We start from the raw sequence: 24195 nt of genomic DNA, 5'->3' as shown, positions 1-24195 counted from the left end.
TGTTTGTTTGTTTGTGTGCGGGATCCTTCGCCAGAGCCGGGCTTCCAGCGGTGCAACAGATGTGTGTCTGCTTCCCGTGTGCAGCCAGGTTTGAACATGCAATCCCAGCCCCGTCACGGAAGCCTGGGATTTTCATCCCTCCTGCGCCCAGACCCATCCTCCGTGGGGGTGTCTCCTTTCCGAAAGGACCAGCCCAAGGCTTTTTCCCTCTGTCCCTTCTTAAACGTGCGGCGATATCGATACGATGCGCGATGACTGACAGCCGCATGATCTAAGTGTTGTTTATGTCCAAGACGGGCGTTTTAAAATCCAGGCTGATGATCAGTCACGGTGCTGTTGGGGAAGCGTTTGCTTGATGATTGTAACTGCCTTGTAGGCGCCGAGGGCTGGTGTTAAATCTGCTCAGCGAGCAGCCCAGCACCTGGCGAGCAGGAGGGATGAGCGCTCTCGCAAATCCAGAGGGAGATGCTGAACTTCTCCACAGGGAGAGGAAATATTCGAGCCTTCCCCCACGCATTCACCTGCCAGCATCCCTCTCTGCGCCGCAGCCAGCCTGGTGCCAGACAAGCCTGTGGATGTGGCAAAGCCAAGGGCTGAGCACAGGCACGGGAGCGGCTGAGATCCCTCGCCGGGAAGGCAGGAACCGCCTTTGGAAGCCGAATCCCGGGGGGCACCGGGCTGCCGGAGCCGGTTTCATGTCGAATCCTGTACTTTTTGGAGGCTGAGGAGGGGAGGAGGGACGCCGGAGCCCCTTTTGTGTTGCATCCTTTTCCTTTTACCGAACCGCTTTGTTTCTGCCTCCCAATTTCCTCGATGCCGAGCGGCTGCAGTAAAACCAAACCTCCCTCTGGCAGCGCCGGGGTTTGATTCGCGCGCTCACACGCCCCAGGGTGAGGAGCCCCGCAAGGTCTTACGGTGCTCGGGCGTGCTGAGGGTTAACGCCGTGTAGGAATTAATTTCTCATTTGGAAGGGAGCTCTGAGAAGCTCCCTGCAAAGCTGAGAACGGCGCTGGCACAGTGGGCTCGTGCTCCGCGTTGGGATCCTACGTGGGGAGGGTGTTGGAGGTAGAGCTGTTGAGTTTCGGAGTTAGAGGTGCCAAAGTTTGTGGCTTGGCACTGCCTACACGTGTTTTTGAGCAAGATTAGTGTGCTGCCCCGGGAATCACTTGGCTCCTCCTGATTTATTATTCACAGTACTCCTTTATGAGGTCCCCCATGGCTGAGATTGAGACCCCATGGCTGAGACTGAGACCCCACATCACCCCTTTGCAGAGGGGACTCAAGAAGTCTCACATCTTGCCCACGAATTCCCCTCTACAACCAGAGATGTGTTTTGGATTATGAGTTTCCCTTGGTAAAGCCCTCAAACTGCTTGATGCTCAAATAAAAAGCCCTTTCTGGTCCCCACCAATGTGACTAAAGGCTTCAGAGGGCTCTTTCTTACTCCTTCTTGCTTGCAAGACTCAGTTAATGGACACCAACCGCTCCAGGCGCCCAAGGCAACGAGACTTCCCGTCTGTGCAGAGAGTCTGGGCAACCCACTGACTTACTGCAGGGCATCAGTGATGAGCGTGCTTCCCTGCATGACTGTCTTCATGTGAGAAGTGCTTTATATCCTTTAGCTCTGAGCTCTCAAGGAGCCTGTGACCAAAAAAAAAAATATATAGAAAGAAAAGAACTACATAGAATTACGCCCGGATGTTTCTCGCTCAGGCTCTGAAGGATTTTCAAACAGTGGGAAAGTGTTCTCTCGTTCCCACGGTGTGGGTTGGGAAACTGAGGCACAGAGAGGCAAAAAGCTCAGTTGACATTTATTGATGGGAATTCTCACTCATCACCACGAAATGCAAACTGAACCCCAAGTTTGATGGTGGGAGCAGGGAGTGCTGTCCTGCCCTTCAACAGCCAAGAGCAGTCCTTGGTCACAACGATATTTTGGAGATATTTTGGAGACTGAATTTTTTAATTAAAATGACAAATGGGTGCTTTGAAATGAGACAATATCATAGAATGGTTTGGGTTGGAAAGAGCCTTAAAGACCATCTAGTTCCAACCCCTGGCCATGGGCAGGGACAGCCAAACATCTCGGGTTTGGGGATTGGCCTGGGGGCAGCTGTGCCCTCATGAACCTTGATCCTTGTGTCTTTGAAAAATTTGGTACAAAATGCTTTTAGTCACCTTTGGGAATGGAGAGATCATTGCAAAAATGATGTGTTGAGATACCTACAGTGTGTGTGGTGATTTTCTGGAACTGGCATTCTTCCTTGGGGTTTTATTGACTCATCCCACAAGAACTGTCTGGGTTTTTTTTTGTTCTTCACGTGTGCATGAGCTCGTAACTTTACCTCATCCTTCAGTGGTTGAACCTTGTGAGGTGCTGAGCAGCCACCCAGGGAAGAGGTGCCAAGTCTGCATGCCCTGCAACAGGAACCAGGATATGGTGGTATCTGCCCTGCACCCTTTCCTTTATTAAAAACCCCTCTGTGAGCCCTTAGAGATGCTGGGAAGGCTTTGAACAGGCACCCTTTGGTTTGAAAACCCCATGGCCACTTCACTTCAGACACCTGCAAGCCTGTGCACCTCCAGCTGATGTGAACCTTGCCAGGTGATTCCTGGAACATGGGAAGCCAGCTTTTTGCTGAAATATAGTGTTCCCAGCTGTTTCCATCTCAATTTTTTTGTAGAAGGCACCAAGTTCTCAGAGCCTGAAGACCTGAGTGATTGGGTTGAAACCCCCATCTCCACTATGCCTCCTGTCAGCAGGTGGCTTTGACTTTACCTGGGGGAATCACTAGAAAGAGAGAGGTCATTTGCAGTGTCTGTGACTTTCTTTTACTCCAGCCTTTGCTGCTGAGAGGCTTTTCCTGTGTTCCTTAGACACTTCATGCTGGGAAACAGAAATCCAGATGCAAAAGTCAAGAGGCTGAGATTCCCAGGTTTCTTTTGCAATGGGGATAAACAAAACCTCCCACTAAACGTGGCTGGATTTGCACTGATGACCCAAAAAGGAGACCTTAAATTGCCAGCTCTCCTGGTTTTCATCCCACTCTCTTGAGTTTCCTTCCAGCTCTATTATCCATACACGAGTGGTCTGCTGGGGCTTTCCCACCCAGCCATTGGCAATAAATTTCCAGGAGCTGACTGGCACTTGAATTTGCCTTGTCCTTCTGACAGGACGAATGTGTGGCTCTAACGCAGATAATATGGGATAGGTTTCCATTACAGGCATTTGCATGATATATATCACACACTTCCCCCTCCTCCCCGCTCCTGGAAGGGCCAGAGGGATAAATCTTGATGCTTGGTGAACCAACCCTGCACCAGAGGCATGTAAATGTTTATGAAGTGAGCCACCACGACCCACGTGTTGTTTCTCCTTGAGCATAAAACGCCACACGAGGGAGGAAAGGTGAGAGTGGTGGAGGTGTTTTATTCCCAGTAACGTTTTCCTGTGAAACAGTGACGTGATGCTCGACTCAGGGGCTGTGTGGAGACGGTTAATATTTATATACTTGCTGTTTCTTCTCAATGAGAACTTGCACTTGCTGCCAGCAGCCCCCTGACGCTCATTCAGGAAGAGCCTCACTTTTGAGTGTCTCGGCGTTCAACTGTTTGGTGACTTGAGTTTGGAGTTATAGGAATGGGAGCAGTGAATTAGCAGTAAATCAAAGCCTGGATGGCTTCGTCCTCAACTACAGCAAGATTTAAATTAAAAATATCTTGCCTGGATGAAGCCCTCGTAAGTCAAGCACTGGTGTTGTGTCAGTCCAGGCTTCGTTGGCTTAGAGACAGAAGCCATGAGGATCCCACACATGGATTCTTAGCTGAACTGGGAAATTGCCACCTCATTCCTTCTATTAAATGTTCTTTCTTTCCTTTTCTTTTCTCCTTTTCCCTGACCCAAAGGGAAGATGGCCATGCTGGGAAGTTGGGACAAGGTTTGCAGATTCGCCACGTGTGGCCCTGTTTGACTTGGTTAGAGCATATTTGATTGTGAAAAGGGATTTATTTGTTTTTTGTGACAGGGGATTTGTCTATAATGTGGTGCTGGAAAGAAAACTCATTTAGAGACTAAGGAGGTGTATCCTCTTACAATTGCCTATTGATGGAACAGCAAGTGCTTGGTGTGCTGCTACACAGCTTTATTTTACTTCAGGGAAACTTATCCTGGGCTGCCAAAGGGACTCTCAGATTTGCTGGAGAGCTGTCCCATGGCCCTGAACGGGTCTGTTGGCTTTTTGTTTGCTCATCTATCAAATGGGGGTGGTCTCCTAGAAGTGACTGTTCCTTCAGCCACCATCTAGCAGTTGTTTTGCTCTAATGACCTTTACAAATGACTCGCTTTTTGTAAGTGAGATGATAAAACCAGGGAGATTCTGGTTGGGAACTCACTCACCAGCCTGAGGAATAGCAGCATGTACATGGCTAATAGTCACTAATGGTCCCTGTCCCACCCCTGGGCAGTGTCACCTTCTTCTGCTGACTGGGAAGAGGCTTTCAGAGGTGATGAGGAGCAGGACACTGTTCTATACTGAAGGCAAAAGCTCTGTCCCCACAGCCCTGATGGGCAGAGGAGGTGAGCTGGAAATACAACCACACCCATTGTGGAGCCAATCAAAGGCTCTGTTTGGATTTTTCTTTAATGAACAATCTACGAGGGAAAAAACCTACCCAACACCCTCCTCCCTTCCCCCCCAAATTAAGATTGGCAGGTCTGCTTGATGTGCTACCTTAAAAAAAGTCAGTTTCTGCTCTGTTTTGGGAAACTCCCTTTATTTATTGGGTTTTAGTGCAAATTTCTGTTTCTTGCTAAAAGCAGAGCAACAGGTGGAGTTTTGCAAGCTGTTACCCCCAGACATGTAAGTGCTGGAGGGGGTTGGCATTTGCATGGCTAATTTTGGGCATTTTCTCTGTTTTGTTGTGTCTCACCCTTTGTACTCTCCCCTTCGTGGTGTCTTCTTGGCTAGACGGAGGGGCTGTCCCCTGCCACAGTCTCCTTTCCCTCCAGCCACCCTGGATCCCAGGACTGATTTAGAGGGCTGTAATGACCTCCCTGCCTAGTGCTTTTGAGGCTGTTATACCCCCATCACCCCCTGGACTGCCAACTGTACTTCTCCAGAGCATCCAGCCCCCTCCCAGAAAGCTTCCCTGGGGGGAGCAGTGCTCAGAGACAATCTGGAGGGTGAATTCTTGATTAAAGCCCTGCCACTGAAGCCACCTCCAGGAGGGCAGTTGCCTCATCACCCTGAAGACGGCAGGATGAGCTCTGAGTTCTCCTCCTGCGCTGAGCTGCTATGGTGATGAGTTGCTATAGAAACACAGAGTTAGCATTATTATTTATTATTGAAAGGTGTTTCTTTTCAGCTCTTGGTCGTGCCAAGAAGACCCCAGAGCTGGGTGTGGGACACTGCCCACCCTGTCCACGCAGGATGGTGGGTTAAGCTGTCCAGCACTCCAGGCTTTAGCCACGCTGGAGGCAAACAACCATGCTGTGCTGGCCCAGCAGGCTGATCTGGTTAAACAAATCCCCCCAGTATGTTCCCGTCACAGGTTCCTTCCTCCGTCGGATCCGTCCTTTGGAGGGGGATTTGAGTGAAGCGTTTCATTATAATGAGCTTAGTTATTTCCAAACTGGTAATCGCGTGTCACCATTTGGTGCAAAGGGTTTGCATTAAGTTCTGTAATAATATGTCTGTTCATCCATCACAAATACTGTATTCACAGGACCTTGTAGTGATTGCCTGGTAAATACCTTCTCTTATCTCTGCCTGTGCTGCTCCTTGTTGTTTGCTGAAGTTCCTCCCTCTCCTTCTCTGCAAATCCGTCCCTCCGCGCTGGGAGCCGGGGAAGCTCCTCCAGTGCTCCCTGTGCCCAAGTCCTGCTCTGCCTGAGCCCCCCTGGAGCTGGGCATCCCCCCAGGGATGCCTGCAAGATGCCAAACAGGGCCAAGTGATGCTCAGAATATCACCCTGCCTGCCCTCACCATCACTTTCCAACTGCCATGTGTGGGATAAATCCTGCTTTGGGGCTGTTGCTCCCTATGGATGGAGTGGGTATGTTCTGTAGGCTGGGTGCTGAGCAATGCTCTGGGAGCTGCAGCAGAGGGTCCTGAGTGGACCTGATTTATACAGGACACATCCACTGATTTTGGAATGCACAGCTGGCAGTGCAGGAGGGATGCAAAGCCAGATTCCTGGGTCCCCTGCCTGGAGCCACCAGGTTCACGGCTTCCCTTCGAAGCTGGAAGTGCTGCAGAGGTGGCTCTGCAAGGAAACCTCCCTCCCTCCTGCTGTCCTTCACACCCTGGCAGCCCTGAGGATGCTGCAGCCACTGCAGAGGGGTGGCTCAGTGGGGACAAAAGGCTGGGAAGATGGAGGGATGTCCAGAGCCACTGGGAGGAATGGAAGTGCTTTCCCTCTTTGTCTGGGGCAGGGGAGGGCTTGGCTTTGCCTGCAGCAGGGATTAGCTGTGCAGTTCTTTCTTCTTCCCCCTCCCAGCTCCCTGGAAATTGCCTAGTGGGGAGGAAAAAAAAAAAAGAAAGGAAAAGGGAAAAAAAAAAGAAGGAAAAAACCACATTTTCTTGATGCAGAATTAACAACTGAGAGGTGAAGTTTCAGGGCTGGTTGGTGCAGCTGCAGGGGATGGCTCAGCTCCTCCTCACAGGTGCTGCAGGTGCAGGGTTGGGCTCTCCCTGCAGTCCTTGCAGATGCTCTCCCGGGGGACAGGGTGGGGAGGGATGCAGGAATGGCTGGACCAGTGCAGGATGCTGGGTATGGAAAATCTTGGGCGTGGGGGAATCTCTGCTGTGGCTTGCAGAGCGAGGCTGTTGAAGTTCCCTGAATTCCTCCAGGTCTCCACCTTCCCCAGTCTTTGAGGAAACAAAAGGAGGCTCTTTAAAGCACTCCCTCTGGCAGGAATAAAACACCTTCCTTTGCAGAGCCTGCTTCATTGCTTGAAGTCAATCCCTTTGGGCTTTGTATTTTCCTTCTTGGAAACTGAGCTCCCTGTGGGGAAGAGAAAAAACATCTGAGGTGCAAGAACAGGGATGGGGGGGATGGGGGGGCCTTCCTGGGAAGTGCAGGTTGGAGTTGGAGGGAAGGATGAGGGTCCAGTGTAGGAGTCTGGGGGTGAATGCTGACCCCTCACTGTGCCAGAGACTCCTGCAACCCATCCTGCAAGAGCTGTTGTTAGGGTAGGGTCACATTTAGACTGTCTCTGTTGTACTGATGGCTGGGAGAATCCTGCTGGAGTGGGAGATGCCCCTGCATGTCCTGCATGTGCCAACCCTTACTCCTCTCCTAAAAGAGGGAAGCTGACTGTGGGAAAGGAAAGCTGGCTGTGTTTTGGCAGGGTCACCCATGCTGATGTGGGTCTGGAGGGGTTGTGTGTTGCTTCTATCGCCCCTTTTTCTCCACCCTGAGCTGCAGCTGCTTGGATATGTGCGTTTGGAGATAAGCCATCCAAGTGGTGGCATGGACTTGGGACTGACTGGGGGAGTCCTCTTGGATCCCACCAGCTGTGGGACCACCAGTCCCAGGTTTCTCTCCAAAAGCCTGCTGAGGGAGGACTCATTTTGACCACTGGACTCAGAACATCTTTGCAGCCTCTGGCTTTCCCTTCCTGAACTCCATGGTGGCTCTCAGAGAGCAGGGGCTTCTCCCCTTGACCAAGAAAGGGCAGGAGGCACGAGGCACCCTTGGAGCTGCTCCCTCTGCCTGGGTTAGGGATGGAGAAGAGAGGTGAGAGAGGTGAGCCATGAGTAGTAGGAGCTGGATGCTTAAACCACCTCTCAGAGCCATTCAGGAGGGATTTTTTTTCCTCCTTTATGATAGAGTTGCTGCCCTTGCCTGCCTCAGCAAGGCAAACAGCTCAAGGGGACGCCTCCGAATGAAAGCAACAACTTTTAGGACAAATTCCTCTCCGCATAATGGCTCAGAGAAAGCAAGGAAAGGAGATGGCAAGCGGGCCTAATTAGGTAAGTATTACCCATTAGGAAGGGGAAGGAGCTATCAAGTCGATTCCCATTTCCTTCTTATTTTACACGCCTGATTTTTCCGCCTCTCCAGGAGGTGGTGTGTGAAGTGGGTCTCTCCTTAGCTGGGAGAAGTAAATAATCAGAACATGATGCACTCCGAAGCTCTTCCCAAAGCTTTCCAAATCTGGACTAAGCTGAGGATTTTTAGCATCTTCACAAGCCTTCCAGCCTTCCAGGAACATTCCAGCATCCACGAGACCTGGAAGGGATTTATTTCCCCGCTTCGTACAAGGGAATCAAGGCACAGTTGGGCAGCAGGATTTGTGTATTCCATAGGTGTCCTGTACATATTTCTCTCTGTTTTATCTATTCTGCCTGGAAGCAGAGATGACTTCTTGTCTCCTGGTTGCTTCCAAGTACAAACCTGGGTGTTTGCAGTGTGCACACAGGGAGGTACCCTGTGCTGCACTGGGATGAGCCCCCCAAATCACCACCTGCTCCACCCCTACCTGACCCCAGCGCATCCCCACATCCTCCTGGCCACGGGACCCCCCCCTTTACTCCCGTGTTCCCAAAGTTCCTCTCCCGGCTGTGCTCTCTGTTGCCTCTTAGAACAACACATTGTAGCGTGGGCTGCAATTACGGAGCCATCAACGGGTGCCTGTAACACATTTTGGCAACGAGAGGGGATGGTTTGTGCACCAGCCTGCAAGGGAAGCGTTTTGCTCCCCCCTTATCTTCCTCCCCCTGCTCTGGAGTTTGTGAGTGGTGTTATTAAAGGCTGTCGGGAACTGCTGTCATTGGCACAGTCAATGGCTGACACAAGGCAGCCCTCAGACTTTGACTCATCACACACACACACACACACTCTGCAATGCATGAGCCACAAAGAAAAAAAGGCAGTTTCTCACATGCATCACCCTTTTTCCAGCTGTTTGAGCCCTTTTTTGCATTCATTTCAGAGAAGTCTTGATTGTCCTGCAGTGTAAGCAAGAGATCTGAGTTGCATCGTGGTGCCCGCACGTTTCCAGCTCTCTCGTCATCTCATAGTGGAAGTTGTGGTCTCTTTTTCCTTAAATACAACTACGTGCATCCATATATATATATATGTGTATGTTTTATACATATACATAAAAATACACATTTATATGCACATTGCTACACACAAATGCAAACTACACATGGTTAGAAAATGCCAATCTGTTCACCCTGCACTTCTCACAGATCACTGCCAAGTTTCCCCTCACAGTTCAGGAAAGGTTTTGCAGGTCCAGATTTCTGGAGAAAGAAGAGCAGCCTTTCTACACAAGCCAGAGTTGGGAGAGATTTAGGACAAGCCCAGTTCTCCTTTTTTCTCCAGCATTCCTTGGTCAGATGCTGGTGGGAGAGGGATGTTTTCCAGCCTGTAATGAGGAGAGGGAAGAAAGGAAAGAGTCTGAGGTTTTGCTTCACCGCAGAACTGGGAATGAATAGAGCAATCTTGGACAAACCTTTGTGTCTGGGAATGTGGCTCCATTGAGCTTGGCTGCTTTAATGCTTTTCAGAAGGTGCTGGTCCTGGCTCTGCTGATGGCAAAGGGGTCTCTGGGGGGCTGTCAGGGGTGGGGGATGAAGGTTGTGCACCGCTTCTCATCCCTCCAAGTGGCTCGGCTGGAGCTCAGCCACGAGCACTCAAGTGGGGCAGCACAAGGTGCCACGAGCCTGGAGGACATCCCAAGCAGATTGCAGCTCTGTGACAATCTGCTTTCCCAGTCCTTGGTTGTGCACGGGCTCCTGCTCACACAGACGTCTCCATGGCTCCCGCTGGTCAGTGCACAGGATGCTTTGGTCCATATTTCCCCCTGTTAACAGCCTTGCTGGCCACACAGATTCCTTTCCTGCTCTTTTCCAGGTGTTTGTCTGTGTGGAGGATAATTTTGATGCTTTTCCACACCTGCATGAGGTTATGTAAAAGTTACAGTGCGATGCTTGAAGGCTTTTCTCTCGGTGATTTGCCTCTTGGTTTCACTTGGGGGTTGTCTCCTCTCCTGTCTTGCTTCTTCTTCCCTGGTAACACAGGCAGCAGAATCAGCTTTATTTTATAATAAGCAAAAAGGTCTCCAGGTGCAGGTTTGTACTCTCCTGTCTCTTCTCCACTGCTCTCTGCCAGTGGGTGACTTATTTCACCACCCATAATTAGCCTCTCCCAAGGTCTTGCTGTTGCTGGGCCGAGGCAGAAGGTTTTACAGCAACTGCCTGTTCTCAAACACAGAGAAAAATAATCCCTTCCTCAGCCCAGCATTAGGAGGGAGAGGATTTTACACTGCTTTATGCTGCTGCTGAAGCAGAGTGGTTGGCAGGAGGGACCCGAGGTGGCCCGTGGCAGGGCTGGGACGTGGTGGGGAAGGTGGATGGAGGATGGAGGATGTGTGTGTCAGCCTCCCCGTGCAGAGGAAGGAATCAAATATCTGCCCTATATCAAATACCAAGCTGGATTCCTGTGGGACTGAGTTATTGGTGAGGAGGAAGCTGACCTTCTCTTGTGTTTATGAACTGAATCTCTAGTTCACTTTGGGTTTGATTTTTTTTCTCTCCCTCCTGTTACAGAGTGCAATACTCCATTTCAAAGGAAATAACATTTTCTTCATTTTCTCCTTTGCTGTGATTTTTTTTTTAATGCTGCTCAAGATGAACAGACTTTCTTCCCTTTGGCTCTCTGTGCTTTATACATGACTTGTCACACTGGAAGTGGATGTTGCTGCCCATGTGTGTGGGGGTCCATGAGCTATGCTGGAGCTCAGGGATATTCCCCTGCTACAAATTCTCCTGGAGCTGGGCAAACACATTACTATTTTAGTAGTCACACCCCAGCAAGTTTGAGAATTAAAAATCCTCATCATTTTCCTTACTGCCACACAGATCTGTCCTTCTTCCTCCTGGCTATCTTATCTCCAGCCTTCCCTGATATGGTTTTTGCTGCAAATCCTTTCCTGCAAGAGCCGGTCTTGAGCACCTTCAGAGCAGCAAGTCCTTTGGAGCCCCATTTCCTTTTCCATCCTCTTCTACCTGTGGAGAGCAGATTTTTGGAAGCTCAAGAGCTCTGTTCTTCCTGCTCATGGGTCCCTTGGAGATAGTTGAAGCTACTTTGTTGAAGTTCACAGGTGACTTTTGAAACCCTCGGCCATTGCATTCATGTATATATATATAAATATATATATATATATATATAATATCTCTTCTCTCTTCCCTCCTGTTTTCTTTCTTTGTCAGGAATCCAGCTGTGCAACATGTGGCACTTCTAGGACTTGGAAGGCAGGAAGATCAAGCAAACACAGAGCTTTCAGCAAGAAGAGATAAATTTCCAGAATAAATTCAGGCCACGTAGGTCTCAGCCTGTTTTAGTCTTAAAGCCCTGCTGGTAGTGATGTGTGGGAGCTGCAGATATAAAGCCAGGGAGAGAAGAAGAGTTTATTTGTATTATTTCTGGCACCTTGGTAGAAAAACCTCTGCTCTGAGTTCGTGGTGCTTGGCACAATGTCTGTCTGCACGGGCTGTCGCGGGGAAACCGCCTGTTGAGCGTTACCTTCCTGCATGGCTTGAAGGCAGAGGAAAAAAGGGAATTATGAGAGGCTGAGAGAGCGTTATAACTGGGAGAGGAAAGGGCCGGATTAGTGGGGGTGTATGGGATGCAGATGGCCACAGAGGAGAAATGTCTTGTTATTAATAACCCATTGAATTGCAATTTTACACCTGTGTTTGCCGCTGCGTTTTTTTATCTCAGCGCTGGGTGTCTGGCAGGAGCACAGCTGTGGGCTCTGGGCTCCCTCCTGCAGGCAGCTGCTGGGGATTTCCTAGTCACTGCAGACACACAGAGGACAGGGCAGGGTTTGGTGTGCCCGGGGTGGTGAGCCATGACCATGGATTTGCTGCAGTGTGGTTTGGTGCCGTGCTCCCAGTCGTGTTTGCTGACACTGACACAGGAAGTCTGGCAAAGGGAGTTGCTACGTGGACTTGTTGATTTTTCAGAGAATGTTTTGGGTTAGAAGGGACCTTAAAGATCATTTGGTTCCAACCCCCTGCCATGGGCAGGGACACCCAGGTTGCTCTAATCCCCATCCAACCCGGCCTTGGACACTTCCAAGGATCCAGGGGCAGCCACAGCTTCTCTGGGCAACCTGTGCCAGGGCCTCCCCACCCTCATAAGGAAGAATTTCTTCCTAACATCTGATCTAAACCTGCTCTCTTTCAATTTAAAGCCATTCCCCCTTCTCCTATCACTCCATGCCCTTGCCAAAAGTCCTTCTTTTTGGAGAAGTCCTTTTTTTTCTGTTTATCACCATGTTTTTGTTTTACTAGACTAAAATAAGTAGAAAAGCCCAAAGTGGCCCCTGGATGCACTCCTCGGGTCTGCCCCGAAAAGCCCAAGAGCACCAGCTACAGACCAATGTGACATTCACCCTCATACCACCACTAACAACCCAAACTTCATTTCCCTCCCTCTTCCCATCTGCCTTTTTCCTCTAGTCAAAACAAAAGAGTTACAGGTTCTAACTCTTGAATTCAGGGTAAATTTCAGCTCAGCCTCCCGTCTGAGTGGATGCCTCATGTCATTAAAATCCAACTGCAGCCACCCAAACCTGCCCAGCTGGCCCCAAGCTGTGTGTCCAGGTCATGCAGGAGCCAGGATAAGGCACTGTGTCCTCCAGCCCTTTACCCCTGGGGGCTGGAGCACAGATGATGTTTTCCATGAGCAGGGAGGATGATCCTACATTGTGTGGGAACAGCTGTGACTGCATCCCTGAGGGCAGAGGTGCATGGGCACAGGTCTACAGCTTTTTACAGCATTTGAGACTTGTGTGACACTCAAAGTGCAGCTGTGGGGTTCTGTGGGGTGAGGGAAGAATGTAACAAGTCCTGTTTTGGACAGAGGGATGAGTGGGAGCAGGAGGGCAGGCTTGCCCTCTGCAGTGTGGCTTGGGGGGGCTGGAGTGCACATGGATCCAGTCCAGTCTTACTCTTTCAACACCTGAGCAGCTGCTTTATAGTGTTTCTTCAGGTCTTAAAGCCTGTGTGTTATCAAGGCCTCCATTTCCTATGAGCAGGATTTTATGAACAGAGATGACCTTTCCACACCCCTCACACTGAAAACACCCCTTGTCTCAGCCACAGGTGCCTTTAGCCTGTGTGAGCAGAGATGAACAAAGCAGATGGTGTTGGAATCTGGATGAAATTAGAGTTTTGCTTGCAAGCTGACCAAGCAAACAAGTAACTTTCTTCTGGGTAGCACAACCCAGATCTGAACCCCCTGGTTGTTACAAACCCATAAACTGTCTTTTGCAGACTGATGGGCTCATGTGCCCCTTTCTGGTGCTAGGCTTTCTGTGGAACACCTATCCTAACACAGCTAATGCTTTGTGGTGATGGATCTGCAATTATGAGGCTGTGAAAACAGCTAAAACAATTGCATCACCCTCCTTGTGGCTGCTCTGGGGTGATTTGTTGGGTTGTTGTTAGCACTAGGTGTGATTTGTGCAAACGAAGGGTCAGATCTGTGAAGTGCAGGGCACCTGCAGCTTCCATCCACGTCTGAGTGGCCCAGGGGAGATATTTATGGAAGGAAAAGGGGAGATTTTACCTTTTATATGGGTGTTTTGGAGTAGCAGCAGCAAGCTGCCAACATAGTGCCACTGCTTGATGGCAGCCTGGCAGTGTCTCCTCTCGAGGTTGGAAGCACAGGGATAAATTGCAGAAAGCTTTAGCAGCAGAGTGGCCTGGTCAGACACCTCCTCCCTGCTTCCCTCAGCCCCACAGGCTGGGTGCCAGCAGCAGGACTCTGTGCCCTATCATTTCAGGACAGCCTGGGTGCATCCATGTGCACTCCCAGCTGAACACGGTGACCACCAAACTATTTAAAGCAGTTCCAACAACACTCGAGTGTGTAATGCCACTAATTCTGCTGATGCTGGCAAAGTGCTGGTGCAGTGGATGGGTTTGAGACTGATGGGAATCTGTCACTCTGGAGACATTAGGATGTGTGTTCCTCAAACATGCACTAGACGAGATGATAATAGAGAAAATCAGTGACAAAGGAGGTTCCCCTGGTGCTGCAAAAGAGTTGTTGCTGTGGCACTGAGTTTGGAATTACAGCATGGGCTGTAGCTCTGTGTTTGTCTTGCTGGCTCTGTGTGACCTTGGCCAAGTCAGAGAATCATTGACTGGTTTGGATTGAAGGGGCCTTAAAGCTCACCCAGTCCCTACCCCCTGCCATGGGCAGGAACAACTTCCACTTTCCCAGGTTGCTCCAATCCCTGTCCAGCCTGGCCTCTGACACTTCCTCTTCATCCTGCTGGACCTCTGTCTCTCTGAGGTGTTCCTACACAGAAAATTCTGGAGCTGGGGCTGTGCTTTTAGGATGGACACCTTGATAAGAGCTCCTGGTTGCCCTTGCAAGCAGCAATGTGTTATTTTACTGGAAAGACCCTTTGGGGACAAGGTGTGATGTGCTGGTGTGACCTGTGGTGGGAAGGCAAAGTAACAGCAGCCTCATGTCATCAGGCTCTGTGCCACCCCATGCTCCCAGGGCATCCATGTGGATTTAACATATATGGGAATAATCTGTAAATAAGGGCTGCTGCTCCTGATCCTGGAGGTACCCAGCTTGGGCTGTTATATACTCTATGCTACATACCACATTTTATATATTACATATAATATGTGATCTATAACACATTATATATTACATTATCTATTATATCTCATATAACTGTATGATAAATTATATATTGAGCACCACAGTTAACTTACTGAAAGGAACCAGGGGACTGAGACTCTGCTGTGGGAATCTTGGGATTGAGCTGGTGGCAAGGAATCATAAAATCATCTTGTTCCAATCCCCTTCCATGGGCTGGGACACCTTCCACTGGGCCAGGTTGCTCATCAGGAGCATGTCCTACTCCTCCTATGTTGGTAGCCCAAGTGCTGTCTGATCCATCCTAGGACCAGTGGAAAATCTTTCCTTGCATTATATGTGTTATTAGATGCTCTAACTTGATGAAATTCAGACAGACTTTTATCATGCCCAGAAGGGAAGTACCCTCCCAATTTTTACTACCTGCTCCAAAGCATGGCAGCTTTCCAGCAAGGCAGTGGAAAGAATACAACTGAGGTCAAATATAGAAAAAAAAATTTAAATCAGTAACTTGCTAAAACTTTTCTCCTAATTTAGTCCTCAGCATTGCTCAAATAATTGTGAATGCAGCTTTCTACGGCCATGTCAGCCCCAGGCAGACACTGAGCTCAGGAAAAGGTCCCTTGAGTGGTTCAGGTCTGTCAAAGTAATTGGGACCTTAAAACTGAGCCTTGGCACAGAACATGTCAGCCAACCTGAGCTCTAGGTGTTGCTGCTAATGCTGGCTGGAATTATGCATGCACACAGTGCCCTGCACTGGAATTACATAATTTTGTGCAAAAATAAATGTGTCTGCATTCTATACAGGATGGGTTTGTGTACCTCCCTGCAAAAGCAGCCTGTGTGTGTGTGTGTATACAGCAGCTCTCTTCTAATCTGCTTGTTAACAAACATAGCATGTGATTTTTTTTTTACCCATGTGAGCACTGCTCTGTCTCCTGCCTGTCTCTGATCCTGGCCATAGGTGGCCTGTCCAGCTCAGCAGTATCTCGAGACTCTCCAGCATGATTTGGAACTAGTTATCCTGCAGCAACAGCCGGGCAGGGCTCTAAGAATAACTTCCCATTGGCCTTTGTGTGTGTTGGCAGAAGCTGGGCTTGTCCTGCCTTGCTGTGACAAAGTCACTGGAAGAGAAAATTAACAGAAACTTAGTATTAGTTTATCCAGGTATTTATTTTTTGAATGGGGGTTGAATTTTGCTGGAGAAAATTACAGCAGCTTAGTAATAGTTTATCCAGGTATTTACTTTTGGAACAGGGTGGGGGTTGAGTTTTGCTGCTGATTCTCTGCTGAAAGTGCCTGTTGTGATCGTCCTGTGTCATCTGTAAAAAGGGACATCGTGGGACCGGGGTGGGATGGATGTCAGACTGCTTTTTATTTTATTTTGTTTCCCCTTGAAACCTTCACAAAGCTGCTGCTTATCAGGGCTGTGCCCACACTGCCTCATCACAGCTCAGCACAGGGAGGAGAGTCCCTCCCCAGTGCTGCTGCTGGGCTGGAAATTGTGTCTCAGCTGGATGTCCCTGCTTGAGCAAACACGGGGCTCTCCATCAAAGCCCTGTCCCTGCCTCTGTCTTTTGGATCTGGGGGCAGCTCAGCTGCCCTTCAGCCTGCTGAAAAAATCCAACTCAAGTGGGGATAGAAGCTTTTAACCAAAATGCTCTGAGGGGGAGTCTCTGAAGGAGACATCTCTTGTTTGGTCTGATCTTGGTAGTTTCTTCTCAGGGAGAGTCCTGCTCTGAGCACAGCAGCTGCTCTGAGCCCTGCTTCATTTGGAACTTCACAAAAAACATTGTTATGTCAGAATGGTTAAAAATTATAAACAATTGTAATGCAGTTTTTATTATCTTTGGAAGGGAAAGCCAAGAAAAGCATGCAGTAGATTAGTATTGTTCAAAAAATACCTATTTGGTGCTGTATTGTTTTGTTTGTAGAGAAGAGATTGTGCTCTGTAGCAATCTCATATCTGCAGAAGATGCCTGGAATTTGGGAGGGGGAGCTTTGGGGCAGAAATATGGACTAATCAGCTGTCTGACACCTCTTCAAGATCTCTTTCCAAGCCCCTGGAGACAGCAGAAGTAGTTTACTTCAGCTGACACGTGCAAGTTTGGAACTACCAAATTGGGACCTACTTGCCCTGGGTGTTACAGAAACACGGAAGAAGATTCACCTGACCTCATCTGACCTCTTGAGGGCTGAAAGACAGAGACCAGTTGCTGGAATAGCTGTTACATAGAAGGCAGAGTGATAAAATAACATGTCTGCCCAGGAGGTTCATGGGTGCCTAAACCCTCCCTCAGAAGCATTTATGAGTTTGGTCAGTTAGGAAGTGCAAAGAGAAAATAAAACAAGGAGGTGTCTAATATTTTTTTTCCCTTAATCTCCAGTACAGATGCCACTGTAAAAATATTGCTAATGATTGCAGTAAACTGCATCTTTCTTTTAGGTTTGGGAGAGCAAATGCCAGTTCAGCACTGCTCCTTCCCACTGGTGGTGATGTGTGTGTTGGACTGGAGAGCTGGCTGGGATTTGAGATGGTCCAGCCACCCCTGTTTTATGGGACTCACTCCTCTGCTCTCTTTAGCAGCTCACATGAGAAGCTGAGATGAAGAATTTGCTGTGTCAGATCTTTTCCCTGGCCCCATCCATAGCTAGTGGCTGCTGCTGCTCCAAAAGGGGCTGGATACCTGCCATAAATGAAAGGAGGAAATTTTATGCTGAGTAAAGCACAAAGGGAGACTCTGTTCTCGCCTCTGCTGCAAACTCTGCATCACTGAAGAGAAATTACCACACCTCTGACTCTTTCCTCCCAGCAGTACAGTATTGTTAACAGCATTTTCTTTATGTTCCTACTCCTGCTGTGTGCCCAGCCTGTTTCTGACTGCAAGGTTTGGTGTAGTTGCAGGATTGATGGTCCTTCTCTTGGGGATCCTGGCTGTTTGTGAGGACACAGCTGTGCCCTGCATTAATCACCTCGGCCTGGCCAGTTGTGAACTCTTCATTTGGGACAACTTCCCATTTGCTCTGAACCATCAAGCCCTGGTCACTGGTAACTGAAGCTCATCTGGATTGCAGAATGCCTGATCCTGTGCTGCAAACCCACTGGCTTTACATCCCTCTGAAGCTTTATTTACAAACTTTATTCCCCATAACCATCCAGGAGTTGAGCAACCTGGTCTAGTGGAAGGTGTCTCTGCCCACAGCAGGGGATTGGGTCAGGATGGTCTGTAAGGTCCCTTCCAACCCAAACCATTCTGTGGTTCCATGATCCAGGTATCACCTCTGATTTTCCCAATCCTGATGCTTTTACCTCATGTCCCTCAGACCGCCCTGCTCCAGCTGCCTTTTGAGTATGTTGTGAAATCTCAGAGACTGGGGATTCTCCCCTGGCTTCTTTGCCACTGGTCTCCTCGCCTCCAAATATAGATCTTGGTGCTCCAACAACCGGTAGATCAAAGTCTAAAGGTTTTGTTTTTCCCTTTAAGTCTCACCTTTTATCCTTGCCAGTGTCTCATGTAGATCTGGAAAGTCAAATATCCAGTGATCACAAAGTCACTGTGAATATGGAGTTACTCTCTCTGTCAGGCTTTCAGGAGAAAGCTGAAATACAGTCTCTGTCTTATGAGATTTGGCTCTTTGTGGATTTATATAGTGCTAATTACAAGACTTCAGCCTGAGAGAGAGGACTTGTGTCTCACAGATCTTCCCAAGATTGCCAAGCAGGGGGAAACATCCACCCACTGGCATCCAATGCAACATAAACTGTGCTGAGCAGCCTCAGCCAACAAGAAAACAGCTGCCTGCTGACTCACGGAGAAAGCTGAGGTCAGAGACCCTTCCCTGCTGTTTTAGGACTCCTGCCTGAACCAGACCTGGAAAATTTAAAGACTTCATGTGGGGTCTCTTCAGAGACCCCAAAGCCTTGAAGGGAATGTGAGCATAAGCTTTGCTTCTGAGGAAGGAAAAAACAATCCTAAAATGCTGTCATTGACACACAAGCTGGGGAGACCTGCTGGGATGAAACCCAGTTCATCTTCTTTTCAATATTCATCATTCCTTTAGGGGCAGTGGCTGTGTTTGTTCCTCTTCATGTCTAGAGACAATCAGGGTCTCTTCACTGTGAAGTGCTGTCCTGGTTTCAGCTGGGACAGAAGGAATTTCCTTCCTGTAGCTGGTATGGCGTGTTTGGGATTTGGTATGAGAGTCGTGTTAGTAACACACTGATGGTTTTAGTTGTTGTTAAGTCATGTTTATACCAACTCCAGGACTTTTCAGCTTCTCCTGCCCTGCCAGGGAGAAGGCTGCAGGTGCACAAGGAGTTGGGAGAGGACACAGCCAGGACAGCTGCCCCAAACTGGCCAAAGGAATATCCCACACTGTTTTAACTTCTTGGCCAGCTTGGCACTGCCAACCCCATGAGAGCTGCACTTCAGGGAAATACAGCAGAGAAAAGCTTTGTGCTGGGGAGAACTGAGTCCCAGGACTGTACAATGACTTTGTTGGGGGCAAGAATGAGACTTTGAGACAGAAGTCAACCTGACACTCTGGATTTTGGCAATACTTTTTCCAGTGCTTTGGACCCATCTGATCTCATGTACGCATTCCTGAAGGTACATCAACCAAGTTAGGCACTGTTGTGGCATGGTTTGGTTAAAATCAGTGACCTTGTGTGCTCCTGCTACAATAGCTTGGTTGTCTGGGAGTTTACATTTGCCCAGTTACTGTGAGAAGGAATAATTTTAATAGATTTATCCTCAGGATGCTTTCAGGAGACTGGGAAATACTGTTACCTGTGTCATGGAGGGTGTTGTTGTGGGAAGGTTGGGTCCCTTCCAACTCAGGATGTTCCATGATTCTACAGCATCCTTGTCTGCTCCAGAAAAGAGAGTTTAACTCCGGTCTCTGAATTTGTAGGTTATTTCTGTGACCTCAAAACTCCATTCTCATTTCTGTGACACTGAATATTTGTGTTCTTTCTTTCGAGTCTCTGTAGCAAATTCCTGGAGGAACTGAGAAATCATTACTAAACCTCTCTGCTCTCCCTTCCAAGCACAGAGGAGCACAGCTCTGACCTGCTTTTGCTGATAGGCAACCAAGTCTGAAGTGCAGGAAGGAAAACCATCTACATGCAGTTTTATCACATGGGGGAATCAGGAGAAAAGGAAAAAAGTCCCACTCGTGGCATGTGTTAATCCCATCATTTAATACTCTTCTGGCACAGATACAGGTAACAAGGTGATGGGCAGCATCTGAGTGCTTGAGGAGAATAATCTGTGTGATGAGGGAAGGCTGTGTTGTCCTGCTGTAGCTTAATTCCCTTGCAAACAAACCACTCCTGAAATTAATCTCTTTATTTGGGACAAGCTGCAGCTTCCGCTGGGATCTGTTCATTGCGGGGAGCTCTGAAGAAAAGATGCTCTGGTGTGGGATGTCCTCAAAGGGAGACTTGCCTTCAGCTTGGACAGGTTGTGAGTTCAGGGAGAAAGGATTTAGGCCAAGTTAGAAAGGATTTAGCTCAAGTTAGAAGCTGGGCTTTGTTGGGGAAGCTGTTGACAATGTCTCTGTACGAGTTTTCTCGCCGTGTTGGCTCCCAAAGAAAAGCTTCTATCCATGGTAATCAGGGTTTATTAAAGGAAGCCATGAAAAAAAGTCTTTAGATGAGATTAAAAGGATTGTGTAGCTGCACTTGGTGCTGAATTGCTCTGTGCTGGCTCCAGCTCTGGGCGTCTGCCTCGTCAGCATCCCGGGAAATGAATGGCTGTGCCTGAGTGCAGCAAAAGTAAACAGAGGAGCGTGCTGCCTGATTAGTGCTGGGCCTCATTAACCGCCCAGCCTGTGCCACTGGAATTGTCCCTGAGTCCTGGCTGCTCTTGGCTTCCTCCAGCCAGGTGCTGCCTGGTGGAGAACTCCCTGAGTCCATCCCACCAGCCGTGGGACTCTGGGGTTGTGCCAGACCCACTGTACAGAATGACATGGTGGGTTTTCCTTCCCCTCCCAGTACTGTTTTTCAGCACTTGTTTTTTGTGTTCTAGGTTTTGATATGTGTTTCTGCTCTAGAGTCCCTGGCTGGAGGTGAACCCGGGGTGGGATTTCTTTCATGGCTCTTTGTGTCCAGGCTCTTCCATGTGACTCCTTGTACCACTGACATTGCAGTGTCCCTGCTGCCAACACGTGACCATGGCAGGGCACCTGGTGACATGACTCTGTCTGCCACCTTTGGTGGCAGGAGGGTTGTGTGTGTGTGAGTGAAATGGGGAGATGCTGTTGTCTCCCATGTTCACTCAGTGACACGTTCCTTTCAGGACCTGTCATTGGAGTGGGGTGGATTTGTTCCAGCCTCTAGTACAGGGACATGACCATGGCTTTTGTGAGATTGTCAGTCAAAACCTGAATGTCCCATTTCCCTCTTTCCATGTACACTTCTCCCAAGTCCTTCCCTTCCTCTCAGCTTTCAGATCAGTCCTTTGTGTCCTCTTCATTCCTGATTTATTCTTACCTCCTTATCCATAGCTCTTCCTTCTTGACTTTGTCCCTTTGAAACCTGCTGCATTTTGAGGATGTATTTATCATTCCCTAACTTTCCCATCTAATAACCAGAGTTAAAAGAAGTTAGGAAAGTTTAATCCTCTTGGGCTTTTTCACATCCAAACTTTCCTTGTCCAGGTGCTTCACCTATTTACCACGGAGTTGCATGTTTTGGAGTCTTGGGATTTTGTCCTGGAGAGCCCTGAGCAGAATCCTCTAACTCAGTGGTCTCTACCCTTTGCTAGGAATGGCCAATAGCACTAAAAATGTAACCACACTGTGGGGCAGCGTCATAACTTTCTGTCCTTCAGGAGGAAAACAGTTCTTAATCCAAACTCTGGGAATTCAAGGCATCCTATGGGGAATGTGTCATTTCCAAGACATGAAGTTGAGCCTCCAGTTCCACAGAAGGTGTGAGACCCTCTGTGGGAGCTGCCTCTGAGATCTTCCTCTGACCATGGATGGAACACTGTCGAAAGAGCTGGATTTGCTCTGTGACCTTCCCAGGGACCTTGAATGTGCTGGTGAAGAGGCTGTTGTAGCAGACAGCAGAGGGGTGATCTGATCTCACACAGGAACCCTACATGGTGGGTCATGGCATCGCTGGGGGAAAAGGCCAGTGAGCCTGGTCATTGTGGGAAGGCAGTCTGGGGTTATTTTGGAAATACCCAGCTCAGAACCTAAGCCCGGACCCCACTGCCTGCTGGCTGGGGCCTTTGGTTTATATGCTTTGTTTTTAGAATAGAATTACTCTCTTGTAATTTGAGCAGCCTAAGAGGCTGGGTATGTCTGTGCCACTGGACTACTTGTCTTCCCAGCTGCTGTGATTCCTGCTATCCAGACATGGGTAATTCTCCTTAGTGCATCCTCTCAGGGGTAGTACAAAACCTGCTCTATTCTGCAAGTTAAACATCCAGGCCTCCTTGCCCCTGACCTCTGCTGTTATTTATTAATTGAGCCGAATTATAAATTACAGCCCTCAGAGGCTCATGGGCTGACTGGTACTCCAGGACAGAGGGTGCAGGGCAAACAGCATGAGCAGATGAGAGAGGAATGTACAGAGGGAAAATCCTGCTCCTGGAGCCACTCAGATGGCTGATGGAAAATGGAAAGCCCCAAGGGTTCTGCTCTCCCTGCTTTGTCCCAAAAGGCTCCTGTGTGTGCTTGGTGGCTATTGGTGCTCTCACACTGTTGATACCCTTTTCTCTCCAGGTGAGCATCTTCCTCCATGAGTTGCGGTATTTTTGAAGTGCCCTTGTCTGCTACTAAAGGGACTCCTCATCCAGCCTTCCTGGAGTTTCTCACTGGGATGTCTCTGGTTTCCAGGCCGAATTTGCTCTCTTTCCCTGGAGGAATCGCAGAATGGTTTGGGTTGGGAGGGACCAAGAAGGTTTTCCTTGCCACTCCCTTCCTCTAGGAGTGATAGTCTCACCTCAAAACGATTCTCGCCTACTTGGGCCTTGCAGACTTCATGTCTGGAGTGTGTCTCTTCTGATTTTGTGTTGGTTCTTTGTTTTAATGGGCAGATTTCCTCCTGTTGTTGCAGGTGCTGTTGTCCTGGTGCTGTGATGACCTTTGGGCAGAGGGCTCCTCTTGGAGAGAGGGGCTGTTCCTTACCTCTTCAGTCTCTGGGTTGTGACAGTTTCCATTGCCCTGCCCTGCAGCTGTGCTGACTCTGCAGAGCAAAATATGGCAAAATATAGCAAAATGTTGGGGTAAAAAAATTATGGTTTTAGTACTTGAAAAGAAGAGCAAAATATAGCAAAATACAGCAAAATGTTGGGGTAAAAAAAATTATCCTTTTAGTACTTGAAAAGAATAATTTCTTCCTATATCTGTCTAGTTCCTGATCATGCCAGTGTGTTAGAAACATGGATCATAACTCATAAGTGACAGGGGCTGGTGTTCAGGGTCGCCACGTGATGTTTCTGAACACAGCACTCAAACAGGGACAGCTTCCCTCTTCTGCTGCTCTCCCAAGGAGGGGCTCTTTTGAAAGAGGAGTGGTTGTGTGGGGGGGAGCTCGTTCCACCCCTGCTCCATCTATCATATTAAAGGTTATTAAAAGCCTACGTGACCAGCCTGCCTGTCCCTGCAGAGCCTGCAAGGCAGTCTTGCAAACTCTGCAGTATAAGCTTGATTTTATTAAATATTTGCTTGACCAGAAAGGCAGAGCAGAACAGGGTAAACATGCCTAAAGTAAATGTGGGATGACCTTTGTCCATCATCCATCCAATGCCTGCGGCTGCTGTGGCTGGGAGGGCAGTGGGAGGTGAAGGTGATCATACGACAGCTTTGAAATTCTGGCTGCTGTGAGAATTTTGAAATATTCGGGGTGGCATAAAAGTGGTGGCTGCTCTACGAGCCCAGACTTACCCTTTCCACTATCAGATCTAATCAGCCTACAGGTCAAAAGAATGGGGGATTTATTCTCTCTGTTATTTCTTGAAGGAAATTTTTCAGTCCTGCTGGAGTTAGCAGAGCTGCATAGATTTGAAAAAGCTGCAAATCCAGACCTGTGTCACATCTTCCTCCCTGCTGGGATCTGCAAACAGTGATTTTTTTCCTTACCTCCTGCTTGTGCCAGCCTGGCTGTCATCACTCCTGGTTTCAGCAAAGTTATTCTGTGACAGAGGTGATGGGACGCCGGCCTGTAGGAGCAGGGCTGGGGTTTGCCTTGTGCTCTTTTTAAGATCAAGAACAGCTTTGTGAAGTTCTGTGGATGTTAAAGTGGGATGGAGGGAGGAGAAATTTGTGTCCTCAGCCTGGCCACCAGTGGTCAGCACTCGCTGAGGAGCTTGGCTTGTGAGAGCTGGGGTGGTAGGACTCCATCTCCCACGTGTTCTGTGGGGCCATTAAAAACCAAAGCTGGTCTTGGTGCAGAAGCAACTACAAAAGTGAAGGGAAAGGGAGCAGATGGATGTGTTAAGCAGGAAGATGTGTTTCCATGGGGTGTGGTGATGTGCTCAACAAATTACAGAGGCTGTTTGAACCCCATACTGCTCTCACACCCTGGTTAAAACCTGGGA

The 24195-nt window shown here is 48.8% G+C and overlaps 1 protein-coding gene and 1 long non-coding RNA gene across 3 annotated transcripts in view; one reads left to right on the top strand and one right to left on the bottom strand.

Moving 5' to 3' along the window:
- The window catches only part of PLXNA4 (plexin A4), a 445892-nt gene that overhangs the window by 2080 nt on the left and 419617 nt on the right, over positions 1–24195 (top strand). The window lies entirely within an intron of this gene.
- Positions 9074–9852, bottom strand: LOC135415062 (uncharacterized). The gene is made up of 2 exons (XR_010430955.1): positions 9466–9852; positions 9074–9378 (listed from the first exon to the last, which is right to left on the bottom strand). It is a non-coding gene; the product is annotated as an uncharacterized LOC135415062 (long non-coding RNA).

Source organism: Pseudopipra pipra, chromosome 5 (assembly GCF_036250125.1).
Source record: "Pseudopipra pipra isolate bDixPip1 chromosome 5, bDixPip1.hap1, whole genome shotgun sequence".
Lineage (NCBI taxonomy): Eukaryota > Metazoa > Chordata > Aves > Passeriformes > Pipridae > Pseudopipra > Pseudopipra pipra.
This window is presented reverse-complemented; position numbering and strand designations above follow the sequence as displayed.